This window comes from Panthera tigris, chromosome B2 (assembly GCF_018350195.1).
Source record: "Panthera tigris isolate Pti1 chromosome B2, P.tigris_Pti1_mat1.1, whole genome shotgun sequence".
In the NCBI taxonomy this organism is placed as follows: domain Eukaryota; kingdom Metazoa; phylum Chordata; class Mammalia; order Carnivora; family Felidae; genus Panthera; species Panthera tigris.
The window spans coordinates 101,049,195-101,070,761 of record NC_056664.1 but is presented as its reverse complement, the minus strand read 5'-3'; the positions used below and the strand labels follow the sequence as shown (position 1 = coordinate 101,070,761).

General features: G+C 36.8%; 1 long non-coding RNA gene across 1 annotated transcript in view; it reads left to right on the top strand.

Annotated features, from left to right (window-relative positions):
• LOC122238715 overlaps positions 1-21,567 on the top strand; it is a 103,480-nt gene that overhangs the window by 33,200 nt on the left and 48,713 nt on the right. Inside the window, exon 2 of the long non-coding RNA XR_006217820.1 lies at positions 2,892-3,052. This is a non-coding gene — a long non-coding RNA (uncharacterized LOC122238715). The remainder of the gene's footprint in view (positions 1-2,891; positions 3,053-21,567) is intronic.

The window sequence follows — 21,567 nt, the reverse complement described above, 5'->3', positions numbered from 1 at the left end:
TTGGGCTGGCTAAAAACCATTAGACAGAGATATTTACAACTTGGAGGAATTCCAGACACTATCAATCCAGACACTTTTGTTAAAAAAAAATCTTTAGACATCATTTGCAATTCACAGGACAGTCGTTTTCATGTAGGGAAAGGTGTTATCTAACAAAATTATATCAAAGACAACACACAAGATCTCACAGAACAGAAAATTGGATAAGAAATGTTCTTTGAGTTTTAAATCTTCATTTTATTCTTAAAAACACAAATATGCTTGTGTAAAATACTTCATTTATGATCTGGCATTTCTGTTGTCAATAGTTTATAGAAAGTGAGAATAGCAATTGACTTATTTATTTCAGGGAAAATTTTGAATCTTTTCTTAAGACAACAGAACTTGAAAACTAAATCAAAAACGTTACCATCCCCAAAGTGCATCTCTTAGAAGCAGAAGCCCAGCCAATCTTGGTAATCTTAATAGTGACTCTTAACCACTGGCAACAAGCGGACTTTTCCATTCAGTACCATCAAAGACAGTTGAAATTAAAGAAACTGAAAATGAAGGAGGTGGTTTGGGTGGAGGGGAACCACTGATGTAATCTAAGCCACATTCAACCAGACCCTGATAAAAAAAATGTTTCGGTATTCATATTAATTGGATAGATTGTATAGGCTTTTTTTTCTGTTGTGTTTTGCTTTTCCTGGTTATTGTGACTCTGCACAATGGAAATAGAAATTCTAAGGGTTTGTGATGTGTCTTTGCAAGCCTGTGTGTGCTGCGCAGATGGGAGAAGGAGGGAGACAGAAGGGAGGGAGAATGAAAGAGAGAAAGAGGGACAGACAGAGAGAGAGGAGAGAGAGGGAGAGAGGGAGAGATTGCACAATGGTAGATGGAGCTAGTATTCTTGTAGGCTATTTGGCACCCTTCACAACACATTCCAAACCCCAAATTGACTATGTGAAAATTAACTTTTATGTGGCAGCCTTCATGGATTTAGATTTTCCCAAGTACATCCTCCATTTCACTCTGAGACATTTTGAATTTGGCCTTTTTCTAGGGCAATAGCATCCATGAAAGCTATAAACACAAAAGAGTGGGACTGTTCATCAATCAAGCCCACTGAGTTTTGTTGGTATATATTCTCTTCACCGTGGATAATGTGGAGAAAACAAGATTTGTGTGAAGCCAAAAGAACTAAGACTTGAGACACCAAGAATGGCAGAGCACATAGGGCTACGTGGGATGGGCTAGAGCACAAGGGAGTTAATAATCAAGACAGGTGAACTCTAAAAATTCACTTTTTGGGGAGGTTGGAGGAGAACTGGATTAAAAACTTTCCCCATTTTTTTTTGTTACCAACACGAAGCAATTCCTTCGGGCAAAATTAATCCCTATAGACCTCAGTTTATTCAATGAGTAATGTGGAATATCTTCTACATCAGGATAAAAAAATAATACTTAGCATGCATGGTGAGTCTTCCATATTCCTCCACCATGTGGCCAGGAGGCTTGGATGGTTGCACCTTTTCTTGCCATAGCCAGGTCCTCAATCGTCAAAGTGATATGCTAGAAATAAGTATTAATTGACTGGAGCTGGTGGGCGAGGTGAAACCAATCCACCACTCAGAGCCAGAAGGACCATTGACATTTGAATTTATGAATCCAAAATGTGTGGTAAATGCTCTGTATTTTTCTGTATGGCAGAAAAATAATCAAAAGAGATGGGAAAAGGTTTTAAATAATAGCCCTTTATGAGTAACTTTGGGTTAAACCTGTCCTAAACCAAGTGGTTTCTCAATTTTCACTATGCATTTTTCTGTATGGCAGAAAAATAATCAAAAGAGATGGGAAAAGGTCTTAAATAATAGCCCTTTATGAGTAACGTTGGGTTAAACCTGTCCTAAACCAAGGGGTTTCTCAATTTTCACTATGCATCACAATCACCTGGGAAGATTTTTAAACTACCAATGCTCAGGCTTACTCCTCAGAGGTTCTGATTCAGTTATTCTGGGGTGAGACCGAAGCATCACTTTTTTAAGCACTGCTAATGATTCTAATGTACAGACAGGGTTGATAACCATTGAACGGATGGAAACAAAACAGCAGCACTGAATACCACTCCTCTTGCATAAGCACAACAAGCAACAGAGAGGGAGAGAGAGAGAGAGAGAGAGAGGGAAATACTAGAGAAATTTGCAATTTGCTCTAGGAGGCAAGGATTTTGTTGAGCTTTGAAGATTAAGAAGGATCTGAATAAAGGGGAGAAAATTTCAGGTTGAGGAAGCAGAACAGATAAAAAGAACAGTGGTATAAAACATTCCCGTAAGTTGAGTAGATGTAGAAGACTGTCATGTTGAGGCTATGAGAAATTAGATTGGCTAAGTGTATGGAGCTATTGAAATTGGCCAGCTTTTATCTTTCCAGTGCTCGCTAGACTGTCATATATACTTGCAATACCGAGTGTTACAAAAGCATTCAATCTAAGTGTTAGTAACTGAATGAATAACCACTTTACTACTTTCAAAAACAAAATAATTCAAGTTTTTGACCTGACCAGCAAAGTAGAGAAACCCTTAACCAGGTAGGGAGAGCTGGTAACTGGAAAGTCTCTGCCTGTTTTTCTTGTTTAGATACCAGGAAGAGATGTAAATTGTTTCTGAAAACGGTTTCTTATGAAAACAGTGTAAGAACTCCACAACCCATGGAAAATAATGTAACTTGGCATCCATGTTGGAGGAAGTGCATATCCTAAGGATCACTTTTCCTCTCTCTAACAATATTGAACTCACTGGGGCATAAAATAAAATGGTTCTATACATCATGTCATCAGTAAGTGCCTAAAATAGAGCTTTGTAACAGGTGGGTACAGTAGTCCCCACTTTGTCTTCCACTTCGATTTTCAGGGTTTCAGTTACCACCAGTCAACTGTGGTCTGGAAGCAGACACTCCTCTTCCTGATAAATGGTCAGAAGCAGCTTAACGCTAAGTCACAATACCTAAACCATTCACCTCCATCTCACCACATAGGCACTTTATGGCTCACATCATCGCAAGAAGAAGGAGGGTGAGTACAGTACAAGACAATATTTTGAGAGAGAGACCACACAGGGTTTTTATTAAGTATATCGTTATAGTTGTTCTATTTTATACATTATTGTTATTAATATCTTAATGTGATTATTTATAAATTAAACTTTATCATAGGCATGCATGTGTAGGAAAATAACATAGTACGTATATGGTTTCGTGCTATAGTTTTGGCATCTACTGGTGGTCTTGGAACGTATCCCCCACAGATAAGGGAGACTACTGTATTCGGTGCACGTCTGAAATTAACAAACACAACAAGTTTATGGTCCTTGTTTTTTGTTTTTCTATTATTGCCCTTTTGTTTTCTTGCATTTGGGTTCTTATAGTCTTTCTCCTAATTAAAGTCTTTTTGTTTTCTTCACGTGTCTTGCAGAACAATGCACCTGTGCAGCTAGCCTCTTGGTTCGGGATGCATTTCTAAAGTCAAAGTAATGGAAGCTTTTAAGTAGCTTCAGACTAAATCCACTTAACATGAGGGAAAGGTTAATGGATATAACCAGACCATGAAAACAGAGCTTTACATGCAATTTCTTTGCTATTTAACTTTGTGTTTTGGAGGCAGCTAAAAATAACCCAGGCACACCTGTGCCATTAAGTAATACTTTATAACGTAGACTTTAAGTTATGCTATGTTTCCAATTAAGGGTTGATGGCTAAGTAGTTGCTTTAATTTATCTGGTCCATTTGAATGATTTCAAGTTGGCATCATTTTTTCCATGATTTGCAAAAATAGTAACAATAATATAAAGCTCTTCCTGTGACTCATCAATGATACTATTTTTAGTCTTGGCCTTTCTGCTTATATTAACTGATAAACAAAACTAAAGTGCCTTAGGTAATAAAATTTTAATAATAATAATAATAACAATAATGATACTCAACAAAAAATCAGCACTATGCATAATCATAGAGGAATTCTCAAGCATTTTTCTCCATTTTATAGATAAGCTGACAATCAGATATTTTCCTACAGCCTATAAAAATCTCTATGTCATTGTTCGGTGTCTTCAGTTATATATTTTTGAAAATCGCATGCCCAGAAACCATAAACAAAGAGGACTTTGACACTTTTGGATTAGAGAATGGTCAGAACCAGGATAGGCTCTGAGAGCCGGTGTTGGCTTTGAGTCTCTCTTAAAGGAGGCACATTCCAAAGAAGGGGTTTTGTTGGAGTTTCATAGTGAGTGGCTCACTCACATCAGAGACTCCCCAGTATTGTAATCTGAAAATTTTCTACTTCTCATCTAGATTTCCCTTAGATCTTGTTTTTAATTCATCCATAATCTTACTGCTTTATATAACACATCTTTATTTTATTATATATTCCCTTCTAGTCTTTCAATTAGTAAAATATTTTTAGTCATAAGCCATATATATATATATATGTGTATATATATATATATATGGTTTGTATATATATAAAGCTTGTATATATGTAAAGAGAGATAGTATCTTGTATGCACAAAATAACAGACACATCTGTATTTCCTTGTGTACTTAGGAAAAATTTTAGCATCATACCAATATTGCAAAGAGTCTTAGAATGTCCAGTCCAATGATCCATCTGATTTTAGAATCCTCTTCTACTACATTCCCATAAGCATTGTCTAGGTCAGCTTTGAATATTCTCAGGGTCAATCCACCATCAAGTCTTTGGATAACTCTAATCATATTTGAAATTTCTCCCCCATATCGCACTGTGCTTTCTGCTTATGTTTCTTTCTTTAGTCTTTGACAACATACAAATTTGATCTAATGGGTCTTCCACATGCGAATGCACATACCACTTCTATTTCTTGCAGTAATTCCTTAAATGATGTAGTTTCCAAATCAATCTCTCATCAAGCAACATTCTCAAGAGTATTACATTGAGGGGTATTCCATTTCCAATTATAGAAAAACGTATGAAAGTAAGTATGAAAGGAAGGCCAAGCATTAGCTTGACTGCTTTGTATTTTGTTTTATTTCATTCCTGTTGGCCCGTATCAAAGTTTATCATTAAATAAAATCACAAGGTTTCTAACCATCACATGGTTGCTAGCCAACACTGTTTGATGTTCATCACTACTAGGTATGTTCACCACAACTATAGTTTATCCTTACCATGTGAATTTCTAATGTGCTCAGGTGTGTAGCCTTAGAAAAGGTGTCTTTATCTCAAACTTCAGGTTAAATTCTAAATCCATGTTCATTGTGATTAATTAGTTTTCCTTTCCAGAATTGATTAAGAAATGGAAGGACATGTGACTCAGTTGTAGTCCATGAGATGTGTAAGAAAGTCTATTGTGAGGGGGTAAGGAGACCGGTCTCTGAAAAATAATTTCCTACAAGGAAAAAGAGAACACCTAAAGGGACAGCTTCCCTTCTGCCGGACATTATCTGATCTTCCTGTAATGCCTGGGCATACAACTTCCTTGCAAGCATGAGGTGAATTAGCCATGCACAGAAAGGTCAGGCGGAGGCACAGAAGATGAGAAAGTAGGTCTCTTTTGTTTAGTTTAAAAATTTCAAGGTAAATTTAAATCCAGTGAAATAGAGGTTAAAAAAAAAACCTATGAATTTTGACAAATCAATATGGTCATGTAACGATCCCACAGTCAAGGTACAGAATAGTTTCATGACCCTAGAGAGTTCTCCTGCATCTTTGCAGTCAATCACCTTCCTCCACTTCTGGCCCTTGGTAACCACTGGTGTCTTCTCTGTCATAGTTTTGCCTTTCCCAGAATGCCATATAAATAGAATCATGTAGTATATAGCCTTTGACTCTGGCTTTTATCACTGAGCATAATGGGTTTGAGGTTCATCTATGTTATTACATAAGTCAGTGGCTTATTTCTTTTTATTGCTGAGTAGTACTCCATTTTATGCATGTGACATGGGAACATTGGTTCTTGATGATTTTCAACCACAGAATTAATCAGATTGAAAGCCATCCTACTCTGGGACTTATTGATAGGTGGGATAATTTTTCCCTTTTAAGCTATTTTGGTATGTGTTGTCCAACTCATTCTAGCTGTTGTCCAACTCATTCCAGATTGACCCATCCTAATATTAATGGCAGCAAACATCAAGTTCAAATGTAAGATGGTATATTTATTCCCGCTAGCCATTTCACCTAAAGTGAGTTCATTCAAAATAAGTTTCCCTAAAACTCCATTCGATAGCCCATTCATTTAAATTCTGTCTTGTTAGATTGAGTACACAAAGCGGCTGTCAAGCTATATTTTTGCCCTAATTTTGTCATTTAATATGTGTGATATTGTTTTATTTATGCTCTTACAACTGGGTAAACTTACCTTCTATAAGCTAATCAAACATAACAATATAAGAAAAGTTATATATATTGAAATCTAGTCACCTTGCCTTTTATTATACTTTTCGTTTCTTCTTTATGCAGTTTATCTAACCTTCCCAATGGGGATGAACATGTTATTCCAATTGTTTCTCGATTTTCTGTAAATCTTCTTTTCTGTTTGAAATGTTTGTCTTTAGTAATGTGGAATGGTGATCTAATTAATTCTTGTACATACTGATATTCAATTATTTCAGCAAAGTTTAGTAATGATGGCACCTTTCTATAAGTCATATTAACCTAGAAACATAATGGGTAACACTTATTCAGCATGTATAAAGTTGTTTACATCTCGTAAAGATTTTACTTATATTCTCTCATTCATTCTTCACCACCGTTATCTCAACTTTACAGAATTAAGCTTAAATCTTGTATCACCATAGTAACATGTCCCAAATTAAATTTTCTACACTTAATTTTGTGTAATGTCATAAAAAGTATGTTCAGCAATGTGTTCCCTTTTTGAAGTGTATTTCTTTTGGCTATAAGGCTAAAGTTTCATTTTATTTCATTAATTTCTCAATGCTGATGAAAATAAATATGCCAGTCTGCTACACTAAAATCCAATGGTTGCATTCAGATAAATGTATCCATATGGTTCCTATCTCTGTTTTGTATTTTGAGAATTGTTCCAGCTAAAAAAACTTAATAGCAACAACATAACCTATTGTCAATACATATGGGGGCCCCTTAGAAAGTAGCAACTAAGCCTGTGTCCCTTATCACTCACCTGATATGCAGTTAATATATTTCACTAGGTATGATAGTTATATTCATGTGCTCTGCCTTGTGTTTGTCTTCATCTCAAAAAGGATTAATCAAGTCATCAGATCACATACTAAAAGTACACAGACAACACTAAGAATCTTCTGTGAGTACTTTATAAAACTTCATTTCCAACATGATAAAGCTACCATGAGGTGATTCCCTAAATCATCTGTGAGTATTTGAGGGAAGACATCAATGCCTTTCCTAGCCAGTCATAAAGCAGGTTGCCCTGGAGGGTTTGCTGGTATTCCTGCCCAGTGGATTTTCTTTTTTCATAATTTGTTTTTATAGTCAGTGAGTATATTTAGTCATGTCTCCATTAATCATCTCCAGGGGAATCAGCCAACAAAGGTTATGATGTTCTGTTTTAGGATGTCAGTCCTGGTGTTTGCTTGAACACAAAAATCTCCTAGATAATTAGCCATGGCAATTCCAAAGCTAATGCTTGGAGGCCTTCCTTCAATTTAGGAAAGAACCCTGGGAAGCTACAAGAAAGGCCAGAAAGTAGGAGAATGTCTCTGTTTGAAATAGTCTGAGACTAATGTATAAATATGTGTAATGAATAAGCAAGGAGGATTCTTACTTCATGAAGCAATTGTTTCTGCCCCAGGCATCCGTGTCTTTGCAGTAATAATGATAGATGCCCCTGCCGCAGCTTTCTAGGCTAGAGCTGCAATGAACAAAGGGAACGCATGAGTAGTAAAGGCTACCAGCTTATCACGTCTTGTTGCAGATTGTTTGATTTCTTTCCATCAACTTAAACAGGCAGGGCATTCGAGGAAGACCTATGTGTAGTTTATAGAACATGGGGAGGATTGGGAAAAGCCTGCTTGGGGAATTTCACTCTATTTCACATACTACCTCTGTCACATCCATGTTACCTTGGCCAATTCCCTAGTTTCTGTGTGCCAAAGCTTCCTTATCTTATAGAATAAAAATAGTATCCATCTCATAGGGTTGTTAAAAAGACTAAACAAACTATTTCATGTTAAGTGCAAAGAACAGTGTCATGCGTATTATAGGCCCTCAATTAATTGGTAGCTGTCATTACCATTGTTGTTGCATATATGAATTACAGTTGTACTATAGGACATCATTTAAAACATTTCATACCTTTTACGTACCAGAATTCATCAAATATTTGGGTTCCATTAAGTACCAAAACACTTGAATGTCGAGAAACTCTCAGTATCTTTATGAACTAACTAGAATTCACCAAGGATTAATCATACAATGTGTTTAGATGCTTAAAGATACATAAATGCCATTATTCTTCTCTGCATGTTATTCAGCATGAATATACATTTTCTATATTTTTGTTTTAGTTGTTTTCAAAACAATATTTGTTCTCATTTATAAGGTGCTAATTAAGAAAGAAAAAAATTTTTGAGACCCAGAACTAAGACTGATTCTTACTGTTGGTATAGTTTACTTGAACTTGCTAAAGAAAGATCACCTCAGCTGCATTATTTTTCAACTCTTTTCTATTTCTACTAACTCTTACATCTCTTTGCCCTTGAACTATGAAAAAATAACCAACTATTTGGGTATAATAGCAATTGTACAGTAGGTAATATGTGTAGAGCACCTATGAATACTCCAGGCTGTTGTGAGTGCTTCTCATGTATTATCTCATGAGGTCTTTATAACTCTAGTGGGTCTTATTATTATTACCCCCACTTTATAGATGGGGAAACTAAGGCATAGAGAATATGAGGGACTTGTTTCAGATCACATAGCTAGGAAACCAAAGGGCTGGGACTGAAACCCTACAGAACATGCCTTTCACTACCTAAAAGCCAGCCAGCCATTCAGAGTAATCATAATCATCCATGTGGCTTGACTGGTCATCCAACAATAATCTTCCTGGGTGATTATTTTATACAGAATTCTGTTTTTATTTGTCTGAATATCTTTCTTTTTTTTCAATATATGAAATGTATTGTCAAATTGGTTTCCATACAACACCCAGTGCTCATCCCAAAAGGTGCCCTCCTCAATACCCATCACCCACCCTCCCCTCCCTCCCACCCCCCATCACCCCTCAGTTTGTTCTCAGTTTTTAAGAGTCTCTTATGCTTTGGCTCTCTCCCACTCTAACCTCTTTTTTTTTTTCCTTCCCCTCCCCATGGGTTTCTGTTAAGTTTCTCAGGATCCACATAAGAGTGAAAACATATGGTATCTGTCTTTCTCTGTATGACTTTTTTCACTTAGCGTAACACTCTCCAGTTCCATCCACGTGGCTACAAAAGGCCAGATTTCATTCTTTCTCATTGCCACGTAGTACTCCATTGTGTATATAAACCACAATTTCTTTATCCATTCATCAGTTGGTGGACATTTAGGCTCTTTCCATAATTTGGCTATTGTTGAGAGTGCTGCTATAAACATTGGGGTACAAGTGCCCCTATGCATCAGTACTCCTGTATCCCTTGGGTAAATTCCTAGCAGTGCTACTGCTGGGTCATAGGGTAGATCTATTTTTAATTTTTTGAGGAACCTCCACACTGTTTTCCAGAGTGGCTGCACCAGTTTGCATTCCCACCAACAGTGCAAGAGAGTTCCCGTTTCTTCACATGCTCTCCAGCATCTATAGTCTCCTGATTTGTTCATTTTGGCCACTCTGACTGCTCAACGTCGCTCCTTATCAGGGAAATACAAATGAATATCTTTCTAAATATGCTATTGTCTTATCATTAAAAATGACAACTATCATAAACACAAAACAAGAGGGTTACTTGTGTGTCTGATTTCCTTCTTGCCCACACATGTAGTGAGCACAACTTCTAAGATCAGGTGATCAAACAAAAGAAAGATTGGGTCCTTAATCTCTAGATTTATGAGACTGGACTATAAAGTAATAGAAGCAAGTTTTTAAAACAGCTCCAAATGAGTTCTGTTTCAGTTCGGTTTTGTAACAGCTCAATGGGGATGTGGTTATCATTATAAGTTCCCGCTACTCTTACTGGATTTCCTTTTATGTCTGAAAAACATTTCTTTTTCTTTTTTTTTTTTTCTTAATTTTACTTAGTGGTGAATGGTCATGTGTTGAAGAAAGAGGATTAATTTTTGGAAGGAGCCAAAATTCATTTAAACAAAAGTATAAGTGACAAACTATTTCAGTGTTATAGCAAAGAAAGAAAGTGAGGGGGTGGGGAAAGAAAGAGTTTCTCTAATGTTGTTATAATGAATGAAATTCTGTAAAGTAGTCTCCAGGAATATTTTGAGTTGTATTGAGTTGTATGCATTGGAACATATGGGTAAGCTCCACATTTGACAGCTATAAAGGAAACATTCCTTCTGTTAAAACTTTGAGGAAAACGTTTTTAACTTGTATTTTATTATTATTTTTTAACGGGCACTGAGTCAAAAATCCTAAAATTTTTTGAGCTCCACAGAAGATAGCAGGATGGTAAAGAAAAGAAGTTGGTTAGAATGTGAATTTCATATAAACTTAAACTTATGTCCTTCTTATCTTCTTAAGCAGCCAATGCTCCATTTCTACATACTATTTCTCCTAGGTCACACTGCTCTGGAATTTTGGGCTCTAATCCAATTGTAACTGTGGAAAGAGAATAGTTTTAATAATAATGGAATCTGGCTGTTATTATTCAAACTTTATATCATCCTGGAACCAAAACATCTTGTTTGCAAGATAAGACCTTCCATAAGCCTATATTATCTATCACGGTATTCCTAAGTTCAAATAGCAAAAGTACCCAGTTTTCTTTCAAGTGTATTTCTCACCTGTTTCAGCTAGATCACCTTCTGAATTATATTCCACCATCCCCCCCCCCTTCTCCATGCCAAACAATTTTTAAAGTTTCAGGAAAGCACTCTGGATTGTGTTGTTCATGGCAAAGTCAGCATGGCTAATTCTTCCTAAGTGTTCTCAAATTGTGGCTTGTGGCCAAATCCAGAAATGCAAAACAATGTGATTTCTGTAGTTTCCTACATGATCCAATTTAAGGCATTTGGGGTACTAACATTTTAGATCATTAAGAGGGCTTTTTAATATTTTTTTGTTGAAATAGTCCCTAAAAATTATTTGCATCGTCAGTAATAGATAAATTATGTGGTCAATTAATGGTATTATAAACATATGGTTATGTAACCTCTAAACCCAAAGATCTATCATAAATAAATAAGACAGAATTCAAATCCTGTGAGAACAAATTACATGCCTCCAGTTTCCCTTAGGAAACAGCTGTACTGAATCAGGTGGATTGATGAAGGCCAACTACATTTGGCCTTAAGAGTTGGCCTTAATTAGCAGCCATGACTCTCACTAAAATTTATGAGGATAAACTTGCCTTGGACATAAAGTTACCTGCTTTTTTGTTATCTCACGTCATGCTCATTGGCATCCACAGAGCACTTTAATATGGTCAGACCTGCATGTAGAACTTGATAGCATCTTATTCCTAAGGCTTCTTAGGGTTGAATGATATTTTCTCTAGATACATTGAACAACAAGTTTCCATGAAGCTTACAGATTACTAAATGAGTTTTCCTGCTAGCTAGACGTAATGTGAGTAAAACCCAACATTAGAAAAGTCTTATGTATGTTTTTACAGACATTTATAGCTGTTGCCAGTTGCTAAAGGCTAAGTCGTTTTATTTAGCAAAAATACTAAAAAAGGTAAGGTTTTTCAGATAGTCACCACTATCTGAAATTTGATAAGCTCTGAAGCTTTATGAGGTTTAGAATAGAAACAATATCTTTGCAGACAGCTTCAGGAGATGCATGCGGGATCCATGAAGCACAATAAGTTTTTACTTTTCACCAATTATCCCTGCCTAGAAATTGCCAGATGGTGCTTAAGAGATTGACTAGATCACTTAATAATCTATAGATGGAAGTGAGACCAACTTTTATAGGAACAAGTGGACATTATTCAGTTATTCAAAAAATACTAGGACTAACATTGACTAGGTAGATAATCTAATATTTAGTCATTATTAAATTAATTTTTGTAAGGATGTTTAGAGATTTTCTGATTTGAGAGAACATAAGAAACAGAATAACTCAAATCCTACAAAACAGGTCAAGATTTAATTAGTCAATTACATCTTATTTAATACTCTGATCCATTTCCTTATGCATTTAAGACCACTTTTGACTCCTATTTAATGTAAGTGAATGAATGGGTATTTAATAAAGCCAGTACTTAATGAGTAGCTTTTACAGTATTTTTTCACAAAGAACCTTGCAGGACTATTACCCTATCTCAGAGAAAAGACCTAAATTGTCTTCCTCTGAGAAATAAAACTTCATCTGTGCACTTTTGATTGGGAGTTCAATATTTTGCCAATTTGTTAATAAGATCGGGCATAAGCATACATCTTATTCTGACTAGCTGTGAACATAGCTGTTAATTTTGGTAAAATTATATTACAAAAAAACTATAGAAAATTTGTGAAAATATACTTTAATGAAAAATTATCCATAACCACCAAGGCATAACCAGTCTTAGCATTCTGTTGCATAGTCACTTAGGCATTTTACTGTGCACATAGGATTACATATATGCATTACAATATATAAACACATATGCATTACAATATATAAATTATAAATTTATAAAACAGTAGGTAATTAAATATACAATACAAAATATGGCATAATAAAGCTTTTGAGATGAAAAAATCTTTAATTCCACAACAATAACTACTTTGATAAGAAAATTATAACCGCACTTCTGTTGTTTTAAGGCAATACTTTTAGCACACATTCATTTCAAATTCTTCCAAGAAGTGAAAAACCATGACGTTTGCATCTGAAGCGTTTTAGCCTTTTTGGGTGACAAGTCAGCAGACATAAAAAAAAAAAGCAATAACATAAAAAATTCCAAACATCTTATTACCATATGGGAAGCAGCTGTTCTTTTTCACGCTGGTGAAGGGAGATTTGTATGCTCTTTGCTCTATCTAGCCTACCGGGGCCTGATCACTGAAATCTCGCTCCTGCTCAGATACATCTCCGAAGGCTGGTGGTGATACAGATAACATTCCCTGGAATTTATTCTAAGACAAGCACTGTGCTATGAATTTTATAGTCATTACCTCATTTAATTCTCCAACCACTATTTTAAAAGATGAAGGAACGCAGGCTTAGGAAGGTCACATATATTGCCCAAGTTCATACAAATTATAAGTGGCAGAGGCAGGATTTTCATCTGAATGTTGCCAGAGCCCTTGATCACAGCACAGTGTTATCCTGTATGCTTCTGAGCAGCTACATTCCACTGTTGACTAGGAGATTAGTAATTGGATGTCTTTTGCTGGAACCCTCCATACTGTATCAGTTGTCTCCACATCTTTAAGTAAATACTCTGGCTTTCAGAAGATAGCCTGGCCTTGGAAAATCTATCATTCTACTCCTGGGAAATCTCCTGATACACTGTTCCTCTTCTAGCAAATTTTTTGTCCATTTCTTGGCTCAGTACATTGAACTAATTCCCATGCAGAATCAATCATTAGCTATTTCTACTTTATTCCTCTCACCCAGACCTGAAAGCTTTATGCCTCCCCCTAATATCAACTTGCATATACTTGTCTCGTCTGCAGTCTTTTAGGCATTTGAGACATTGGAGGGATCTCCTGACATTTCCAAAGTAATTTAGCTCCTCAAAAGTCTTCCATCTAGTTTTCCAGTTGCTCAGATCAAAATTTTTGTGGAGTCAACCCTGAATCCTCTTTAAATCATGAGCACATCCTTTGGGTTCTACTTTCTTTTTTTTTTTTTTAATTTTTTTTTTAACGTTTATTTATTTTTTTGAGACACAGAGAGACAGAACATGAACAGGGGAGGGTCAGAGAGAGGGAGACACAGAATCCGAAACAGGCTCCAGGCTCTGAGCGGTCAGCCCAGAGCCCGACGCGGGGCTCGAACTCACGGACCGCGAGATCATGACCTGAGCCGAAGTCGGCCGCTTAACCGACTGAGCCACCCAGGCGCCCTATGGGTTCTACTTTCAAAATAATTTCAAGATACAACCACTTCTTACTTTTTAACATTGCCACAATTCTGCTCCAAGCCTCTCCTCCCTTCTCCCTGTGATTCTTCTCTTCTACCTTTGCCTCCTATTCTATTATGCACACAGAGGCCAGAGGGATCCTGTTGAAACTCCTGTTAAATCGGGCCACTCTTCTGCTCCAAGCTCTCCAGATGCTTGCATCTCAGACCAAAAGCCAGGTGCCCGCAAGGCCCTTTTTGCTCTGACCCCCACTACCCGCTGCCCTACCAGTCTCCCTCCATTCTGTTTGTCTAGCCAAACTGGTCAGCTGCACTTTCCCAAATAAGTCCAGCATCTTTACACTTTGCCCTTGTTTTGCTCTTTGTCTGAGACATTTTTCTGACCAATAGACATATGACATGATTCCCCATCTTATTTCCTGTCTTTGCTTATACGTAACATTTTTTTTAGAGAAGCTGTTCCTGAGCACCTTATATAAAATAGCAGGTGCCAGCCTCAGTGTGACTTAATCAGCCATTCCTTTATTTTTCACAATAACAGTTATCAAAACCTGACCTATAATATATTTATTTCTCTAATTACAAAGTGCATCTCCACTAGAATATAATTTCCATGAGGGGAAGGAGTCTGCTGTGTTTACTGCTATATTGTCAGCCTAGAATAGTGCCTACGCACAACAAATATTTGGTGAACACATGAATAGAATTCACCTTACTTTTGAGATATCCTCATTTTAGAATGATACTAGTTACTTTATAAGTAGGGTACTCCCTAATGCAAGTCACTTTAAAAATCATACTTAAAGTTTATCATTTATTTTAATAATTTATATGTTGAGACTTGAGTCCAGAATTAAATTTATCACAACATTATGAAATGTAAATAATTAAATAGGTATCTAAACAGGTAGACAAATTAATTTTTTGATGATGTATATTTATAAATAGCACTCGATTTTGTCCAGTCAGATGCCTTACTGTCAACATTGCATACTTTGGCTATATGCCATTTTATAACATTGAGAATGTTCCCAAGTGCAATAATGCTATCTTGGCTTCTCTTTTCCCCTTTGTTGTTCCTATTTCTGAGGTTTCTTACCTCCTTTACCCATAGCTCTTCATTAGAAGACCATGGTAGTTTTTAAGGCGGTCACTGCAAGGGAAGAAATTCACTTTCCCAAGATTGGATAAAAATCTATTTGTTGTTTCATGTAATATTTTCTATTTCTTCCTAGAAACCATTTAACAAAAGCCACCAGGACGAACAATAAGAGGAAAATAAAATCTCGACCGAAAGAATTATAGCTATGCTTACAAATTGAAAACTTATTAAAATTAAACATTCATAAGGCAAGTTGGCCTTTAATGCAATTCTGAATACTATCCAATTTCATTTAGAAGATGAACCTAAGATCAAATGGGTTTTTACCCAAAAAAATCCACATAAAAAATAACTTAAGCCAAATACTGATTAATATGCAAAGAAAGGAGGAGACAGGAGCTAATTTAAGGAAAAGACCTGGGTTTTTTTGTTTGTTTTGTTTGTTTGTTTCTTTCTTTCTTTCCTTCTTTCTTTTTTTTTCCCCATTTTTGGTGGTTTATTATGACCAGGACTGAAACCATCTATTTACAGTTTTCAGGGAAAGAAAGTATTTTTTTCTGACCACAGCTGAAAAGAGACCCTGACAGAGCTTTCCTGCTCCCCATCTCCCATGTCATCAGTGTTTTCTGGGAGAGGAATCTGAGGTGGTTTTCCAGCTAAGTGGTTACAGCTGTTTCCACAGCATCAGTCAGATGGAGTTTCTGCTCATGTTGACTTTGGCTTCAGTCTTCCCCTGGAGCCCAGCAGCGTAAGAGCATTTGCTCTGAGGCCTGGGGCTCTGGACAAACATTCCAGTTTCTGAGTCCTTAACATTAGCATTTGATGAATTCTTCTCTTAATTTCTCCTGGAGAAAAGTCAAAGATACTGGAGAGTCCCCTTTGCCCTGTGACAACTATGGTATTTCCCCCACACAGAACCTTTCCTATTTTCTATGTAGCTGAAAACCTGGAAAATAGCATGTACAAACTATGCCAATCTATAAAAATACGCATTCTTTTAAATATGTTTCAACACATTTTGACAGTTTTCTGAAATTCCAGACTCCTTTGAAGACCTTAAAAGTAAAGGAGAAAAATAGACTTTAAAGCAGACCCTGAAATATTTGTGTCAAAGGCTTTATGAGAAAATATGAAATGTAGTTACAGAGTTAATTAAGGGGGTCAGCTGTCATAATTGCACTGAGGTAGAAGAGCACTTCTTAATGTTATTTTGATAACCTTTCAAAAATAGTAAGTCTAATGCTTACTTTTGGTTAAAATAATTTCTATGTGGATCCTCACACTAATCATGAGGCAAAATTAACGATTGATTCTTCAACATCTGAAGGATTACTCACAAAGTATTATAACAAAATGGCAGTAGGAAATGGTCCACTTTTGTGGACCAGCATCTAATCGGTCCAATCATATAATGGATGAAACCTGCCTGCATTTGGGATAGCAGTAGAGGAATATGGCTGTGGTTTCCATAGAAGAATTCCAATTATAAATGAGGGAGAACATTCTGACAAAGGTTATAAAAACAATCATTTGGATAACAAAAAGGACTTTAGAATCTTTTGCCTGGCAAGTTCTGAAAGCTTGTTTTTTTTTAACTTATTGTAATAAATCTGCCAGTGTAGTCAAAGTAGGCATGAAAGTGGTAGTTAATGACATTTCAAAGTTCTATCAAGTCCACTGCTATTTATATAATTCTGCATAAAGACATAAAACTGCTACATGCTTGACCAATTTATTTTACACACACACACACATACACACACAGGTAAATTTTATTTATCATTGTAGTATTGTATACCTCCGTGTATGTTTGTATTATTTAGAAAATAAACTCCATCAGCATACCCTTGATTCTTATACTGTTTCATTGGATAAAGCACATAACAAGTAACCTGGAACCCATGACTGTATTAATTTATGTTCTTTGCAATATTATCCTAATGGTAAATAAATAAAATATGCATTGTTCATATGGTTGTGCATTGTTTATACCCTGTCTATTTCTGGACAATTTAAAAGCTTGAAAAAAAAATAAAGCTTCACTTTGACAATATAGTCTGACACATCAGAGTGTGGTCTCTGGAGATGGGTTGCCTGGGATTAAGTTCTTTTTCAGTTTCTGGCTACCTGTGTGACCCTAATTATTTATGCTCCGTGCCTGTTTTCTCATTTGTAAAGTGAAAATAATAAAGGCATTTGCACTTATAAGGATTAAATGCATTTAAGAAAGGTCTGTATAGAGCACCAGACATGTAATTCACTCTCAATAAAGAAATGATTATTTTTGTTGTTGATTTTCTATTTTAATGCAACTCACCACTTAATGGGAAAAAAATGTTCTCTATAACATTGTGCCTGTGGTCATCTAACATAACCTTGAATATTAAGGGACTTGCTTTCTGGAAGAGTTCAGGGCTTTTTGGATGGCCCTATGGGCCGGAAGTTTCAGTGTTCAATTTAAGCAAACTCTGTGTTCCTGAATTTTCTGGATGTACAGATCAAGTCAGATCATTTTCTACATCTTCCCCATTACAGCCTTCAAATAAAGCTTTCTTTAATTCCACTCCTAACTTTTACCTATAATTACTCCTACAGGCAGGCCAAACACCCTCCATGCATTCAGATATTTCTTCTATTATATAATTTCATTAGTCTCTTACCATCTTAGTGAGGTGTAAAAAGTTTGAATTTTTTAGTCTCTGAGCCTCATCGGTATCTTTTTTTTCCCTGATGTGGACACATACTTATATTAAAACCAAGAAAATATCTGGTCATGTTGTTTGTGGTCTAATAAAACCCCTTGATATATTTCATATACATTTCATAAATCAGCCTCCTGTAATTCTTTCCTGTTATTATTAGCATAAATATTAGCACTAGGATTTCTGATTTCAGCAGTGACAGAGTAGCTTGTATCAAACCGACCCACTGGCCAAGAAAACCTGTAAATGTTGGGTAGAACAACAAGAAAGATGGCAACACAAACATACCAGGTAGGTGTGGTCATTAGCAATCAAATAAGACAGCCATAACTTGAGGGGCCCACGTCACTATGAGAAGGAAAATAGATTGAGATGCTTAGGGACCTGCTCTATCTCTTCTTTCTCTCCAAGAAAGTCATAGGCTGGAGTTTTTAGCACTCCCACAAAGTTGTGGAAACAAAACTACAATTCAGAGCTACCAAAGCAGGCAGATCCCACAGACAAGGGAACCACAGAGAAGAAAGCCTCATAATGGGTATGTTTTTCTCTCTTCAAGATATTTGCCTAAACCAAAGCTTCAAAGAGAAGAGAAGGGAAGACACCAAGTAGAAAATGACTACCAAGGCCAGAAAGCCAGGCAGAGTTCTTGGCATTTTATAGGACTGTGGGGAAAAAAAAAAATTGTCGTTTGGAGGTGCCAAGGAGAAGTTTTGGTAAACACTCCGGGCTTTCAGTTTAGACCCATGAAAGATTACGATGTAGGGAAAAAAAGCACAAGCTAGAAATAAATCAGTCTGCACAGAGCCTGCAACCCAGCAACAGTCATCTCAGTCTGTGATTGATTCAAGTCATCTATACCCTGTTACTCTCAGGGAAAAACTGATCTCTGAAGGAATATAATTCAAAGCCAGCACTTGTACATTTTTTTAAACAAAATATCTGAAATTCAGTATAGGTATGTGTGTATATATATATATAGGTATGTGTGTGTGTGTGTGTGTATATATATATATATATATATATATATATATATACTTGCCTTTTAAAGAAATTAACAAGAAGGCATAGTCTTTAATATTTATAGAGTTAACTGAGTCTCTTTCCTGTGTTACTAACATTCTGCTGTTGGGCCTACCTATGGGACGTTTTGTTTGGTTTTATGATATTGTATTTTTCTGTTCTAAAATTTCCATTTTGGGGGCGCCTGGGCGGCTCAGTTGGTTAAGTGTCTCACTTTGGCTCCGGTCATGATCTCACGGTTCGTGGGTTTGAGCCCCCCGTTGGGCTCTGTGCTGACAGCTCGGAGCCTGGAGCCTGCTTCCGATTCTGTGTCTCCCTCTCTCTCTGCCCCTCCTCCACTTGTGCTCTCTCTATCTCTCTCAAAAACAAACATTTAAAAAAAGTTTACATTTCCATTTTTAAAAATGTTTTATTTCTTTAAGGAGACTTTCTATTTTTTCATTTATTTCAAGCATGATCATAATCAGTCATTGAAGCATTTTGATAATGGCTGCTTTAAAATCTTATTAGTTAATTCTGACATCTCTGTCATCTTGGTGTTGGCATCTGTTGATTATCTTTTGTAATTCATTCATTCGTGGTATGACAAGTGATTTTCACCTGAGGTCTGCACATTTTGTGACTCTGCAAGTTCTGGGAATCTTGTTTCAGGTGGTATCCTCTGACACCATGCTGCGGGGAATGGGTAATGGCACCACCTTCTTACTGCCAGTGGGGCTAGAAGTCCAGGTTTCCCACTTGACGTCCTCACGTTTGCTGGGCAAGAATGAGAGTTCCAGCTCCCCATGTGGCCTCCACTGACCCTGTTGAGGTGGGTTGCCTCTCTGTCACTGGGTGGTAAAAGTCCAGACTCTCACTAACCCTCTTGTATACCACCTCAGATAGAAATGGGAGACCTCATTATTTCCAGCTGCCCCATGTGGTCTCTACTGATACATGGGGGTGGGTGGATTGTGTATTACTGTTCAGCAGATAAAAATTCTGGTTCCCTACTTGGCCTTTTCTGATATTCTACAAGGAGATAGGGAAGGGATAAAGCAATTCTTTATAGCCTGGAAAGAATGGAAGTCCGCCTTCTGCTTTTTGGCGTTTCTGATGTGGTTAAGAGCGGGGCCACAGTCTTTTTCTGTGGGGTTTGGCTGGCTAGGAAGTTATCATCTCAAAGTTCTCTGTCTTGTTAGGCTGTCCTTTTTTCTGGTCCTTTAGATAGAGGAAGCAGGCTTTTATTAGGATTTTTTTTTCGTCCACTTCCCTTGATGCTTCTGAGCTTCCACATTCTTCAGCTCCATGTCTGGGATGTATGAAGCAAAAAGAAAACCCAGGGAACCCACTGCAGTGCCATTCCTTGGGCTCTGAGGTTCCAAGCAAGTCTGATTTTCTTCTCTGCATCTTTCAGGGATGAAATCACTGATTGATTATGTCCAGAGTTTTCAGTTGCACTAAGTGGAAGGAATAGGGGAAAATGTGTCCCCTTCATTCTCCTGGAAGCAGAAGTTCCCTCTTTGTTTTCTTTTACATGAAAATGCCATTATGTAGTTTTCATTCTTTTTTTTTAACGTTTATTTATTTTTGAGACAGAGACAGAGCATGAACAGGGGAGGATCAGAGAGAGGGAGACACAGAATCTGAAACAGGCTCCAGGCTCTGAGCTGTCAACACAGAGCCCGGCGCGGGGCTCGAACTCACGGACCACGAAATCATGACCTGAGCCGAAGTCAGCCGCTTAACCGACTGAGCCACCCAGGCGCCCCTGTAGTTTTCATTCTTGAAGGATATTTTTGTAACCTTTTTTAAAAAAATGTCTACTTATTTAGAGAAAGAGAGAGAGCACTGGTGGGGAAGGGGCACTGAGAGAGGATGAGAGAGAGAATCCCGAGCAGGCTCCACGCTGTCAGCACAGAGCCCAATGTAGGGTTCAGACTCATGGACTGTGAGATCATGACCTGAGCTGAGATCAAAATATGGTCGCTTAACCAACTGAGTCACCCAGGTACCCCCTGAAGGATATTTTTGATGGAATAATACAATATTCTGGGTTGTCAGGATTTTTTTCTCTTCTGTACCTTAAAAATGTTCTACAGTCTTCTGGATTCATAGTTGTTTTTTTTCTAAATTTTTTTAATGAGATTTTAGACATCTGAACTTTTCCACTGTATATTAACATATCATTTTTTTTCTATGGCTGCTATTAAAATGTAATGTCTACCACTGGTTTTCACACTTTAACTGTGGCATGCTGAGTTGTGGTTTTATTTTTATTTATCTTCTTTGGGATTTTCTGACCTCCTGAATCTCTATGAGTTTGCAATTTTGGAAATTGTTGGCCATTTTTCTCTGAATTATCTTTACTGATTTCTCCTTCATCTGTCTTTCTGAGATTTCGGTTAGACATATGCTAGACCATTTACAATTGTCCCACATATCCCTGAAGCTTTGCATTTTTTCAATTATCTTTTCTCATTCAGATAGATAATGTCTACTCTCTATCTTCAAGGGAATTAATTTTCTTCTGTAATCTCTCTTCTACTATGAAACCCACCCAGTTAATTTGTTATTTTACATATTA